This window comes from Sciurus carolinensis, chromosome 6 (genome assembly GCF_902686445.1).
Source record: "Sciurus carolinensis chromosome 6, mSciCar1.2, whole genome shotgun sequence".
Taxonomy (NCBI): Eukaryota; Metazoa; Chordata; class Mammalia; order Rodentia; family Sciuridae; genus Sciurus; species Sciurus carolinensis.
This window is the reverse complement of record NC_062218.1, coordinates 12063288-12066811: the sequence shown is the minus strand read 5'-3', so window position 1 is coordinate 12066811 and position 3524 is coordinate 12063288. Positions and strand designations below refer to the sequence as shown.

The window sequence follows — 3524 nt, the reverse complement described above, 5'->3', positions numbered from 1 at the left end:
TTGTGACATTTTATACTTCTATCAGCAATATCCGAGTCCCAGTTGCTATGTCCTTGCCAATACTGGGTATTGTTATTATTTTTTTTAACAAATTAAATAAATTTATTGGTGTTGACAAAAATACATAATTCAAAAGGCAAAACAAAACAACACAACAGAAACAAAACCGGAAATCCCACCCCAGTGAACCTGTGTGCTTAGCGTACCACCCGTGTCCACTTCCCAAAGCCTCAAAGCATGGTACTCAGTTCCCGAGGACCTCCATTTGCTCCAGTCTCACACTGGTGTCCCCAGATGTTCCACAGGGTGTTATTCCAGCAGAGGTGATCAGGGCTCAGGTTTGACTGCAGAGCTGAGAGTCATGGTCCCTGATGACTCACTGGGGCCTGGATGCCAAGGATGGACGGGTCCCCTTAAGCCTCTTGAACTGTGTGAACACGATGTTCGTGGTGGCAAGAAGAACTTCTGAGATGTTGTGTCTGGTTTCATCGATGAAATTTCTAAAGGCAGCTACTCTCTCTTCCACACTTTTCTGATTCAGGGGCGCCAGCTTCAAGTGACCAGTTGTATCAAAGACTCTGTCCATGCGGCTCCTGTGATACTCATTGAAAAAGGTGATCGAGTCCCACAAAAGGTAGACTGTGGATTTATTTGCACTTATTTCCTGAGACCTGTACCCTCAGTGATGGAGACGGCCATGTTCTTCAGTCGCTTCTTGTTGGACCGGGGGGCACTGATCTGAGGAGCGACAGGGCTCAGCAGTTTGTTCACCAGCTCCAGCGCCTTGCCAGCATTCTTGGCAAGGTCATAAAGCTTTGCTGCTTCTTCAAACAGTCCTTTGTTTTCTGCCACGGAAGCAACTTTGTCAATAATTGGCTTTGTTTCACTAGTAAACTTATCTATGACTCCAGGCTTTCTACATCTGTCATTCTCTAGTTTCCCAAGTAGCATATCAAAATCTTGACTTGATTACCAGCTCGCTCACACAGGGCAAAAACACGTTTTCTCCTGGTCTGTCTTCCTCCTACCTGAGGAAGTCAAAGTACTGGCGGGCTTCCCTCGTGTCTGAGTGGCCGCACAAAGATGAGCCACTGCATGCGAGCAGGGTCTCAGGCTCAAGGCTGAGGAGCTGAGCTCTGTCCTGAGGCTTTTAAAAGCAGCTTCGGTACACTCATACATTGCTGGTGGGGCTGCAAATTAGTGCAGCCACTCTGGAAAGCAGTGTGGAGACTCCTTAGAAAACTTGGAATGGAACCACCATTTGACCCAGCTATCCCACTCCTTGGCCTATACCCAAAGGACTTAAAATCAGCATATTACAGAGATATAGCCACGTCAATGTTCATAGCTGCTCAGTTCACAATAGCCAGATTGTGGAAACAACCTAGATGTCCTTCAATTGATGAATGGATAAAGAAACTGTGGTATATATACAATGGAATAATACTCAGCCATAAAGAATGATAAAATTATGGCATTTGCAGGCAAATGGATGAAATTGGAGAATATCATGCTAAGTGAGATTAGCCAATCTCAAAAAACCAAAGGACAAATGATATCGCTAATAAGTGGATGATGACCCATAATGGGGGGTGGGAGGGGTTAGTGTTAGGGTTAGAGTTAGGGTTAGGGAGGGGGGCAAGAATGGAGGAAGGAAGGACTGTATAGAGGGAAAAGAGGGGTGGGAGGGGTGGGGGGGGAAGGGAAAAAATAACAGAATGAATCAAACAGCATTACTCTATGTAAATTTATGATTACACAAATGGTATGCCTTGACGCCATGTACAGAGAAACAACATGTATCCCATTTGTTTACAATAAAAAAAAAAAAAGCAGCTTCAGCTCCAACAGCACCTGGGCCACATGGGCAGCACAACAGCATCGTCGCTCCACGTGGGAGAGAAAAGCAAAGGCGGCTTCGAACTGCACCGTCAGAAGCAGCACTTGGAAGCAGAGGAAGGGCTGCTGGGTCACTGTGAGGTGGGACTCCGTGTGGTCCTCCAACGGCTGTTTCTGGAACTGTGAGAGAGTGAGCCTGTCTTTGGAGAGCTGGTTTCATCATCATCAAAACACTTGGTTCAGCTTCAGCCACAGGTTGCCCTCCCTTGTGCCCCCACTTCCCTCTGGTTGTCAGTGACGTCGCGTCTGCCCGTGGTGCCATACCTGGCCAGGTGTAGGGCTCTGTGCTGTTCCTGAGGGCTGTGTGGTACCCAAGCCAGAGCTTGTTTTCTGTAGCCGAGGACGATCTTCTGTCCTTGCTGTTCACGTTCTCCTGGAACCAGGTTTTAGACTCTCCCAGTTGGTGCTGGGCTCAGTGAACCACCTGTGCGGCAGCAGCAGGCCTCTCAATGCAGGCTGTACTAATCAGTGCCCAGACAGGGTGGCCTTCCACTCTCCATCCTGAAGTCCAAATCAGGGAGCTGCAAGTTTAATGTTCAGGGATCTTGACACCAACTGGTAAGACCCAGGCACGCCACCCGGCTGGGCCTGATGCAGATTTCCAATCACGCTCACAAGTGTGTCCTTCTTGTAACTCTGCTTGAGGCACCGCAAAGCCTGCCTGAGGACGCCCTTGCACGTGCGTGCTGCTCCAGCTCTCCAGGACGTCGGTCGCTGGTGCCAACAACACTTCTGCCATTTGTTTCAGCATTGCCCACGTGTCAGAAATGCTCTTATCACCCAGCTCTGCAGTGGAAGCACCGAGGTCCATCAGGTTAGGCTGGCAATCTCCTCATTCGAGATATAAATCCGCGGGGTGTAGCTATCTCAGCGCTATTCAGAGAGCTCTGACCAGGGGCCCCCAACATCACTGAGGGAACTGGGCTTACTCTCTTGGATGAAGTCAGCGGCATCCTCTCCTGACACCAGCAGTGTGTGCAGAAATTCACTGTTTCACTTGCTCCCCTTGGACCAGCATTGACTCCCGATGGTACTCTTGGCTCATGCCAAAGATCCACTTCTGGGATTCCTCAATGGCAGACAGCAGTGCATTGTCCTTCTAGTTCTTCAGGAAGCCCTGGATATCTGGGTCCTTCACAGACTCAAGAGGCTCAAGAGTGGTGGCTGCACTCAGACTCTCCAGTCGCCGGGAGATGTGGGATATGTCAAGTTCCCAAGACCCAAGTAGGACTGACGCCTTGACATCTGCTGTCTCCTGGGACGTGCGTGTGAGGGTCAGGAACACAGGTCTCACCGGCTTGCGGATCTCCTGTACGTTCTGCTCCATGTGGGGAAGCTGTGAGGTACCTCCAACCTCAGGAGCATGCTGTTCAGCTTGCTGAAGGAGCTCACCAAGCCCCTCAGTGTCCACTGGAAATATGATCCTACACTGGTTCTGATCATCTCTTCTTTATGGTTAGAAGACCTAAGTCTACTTTGTACTGTATTTCTCAGCTAGCACTGCAGTGGTTCCTTGATACTGCGAATCCTTAACAATTTTAGCCATTCTAGTGAGTGTGCAGTAGTTGCTCACTGTGGATTTAATCTGAATTTTCCTGAGGACAAAGGATAGTAAGCATATTTTC

The 3524-nt window shown here is 49.0% G+C and overlaps 1 pseudogene; it reads right to left on the bottom strand.

Moving 5' to 3' along the window:
- Positions 1–244: 244 nt before the first annotated feature.
- On the bottom strand, positions 245–3304 carry LOC124987487 (nuclear pore complex protein Nup93-like; annotated as a pseudogene).
- Between the last annotated feature and the right edge of the window lie 220 nt (positions 3305–3524).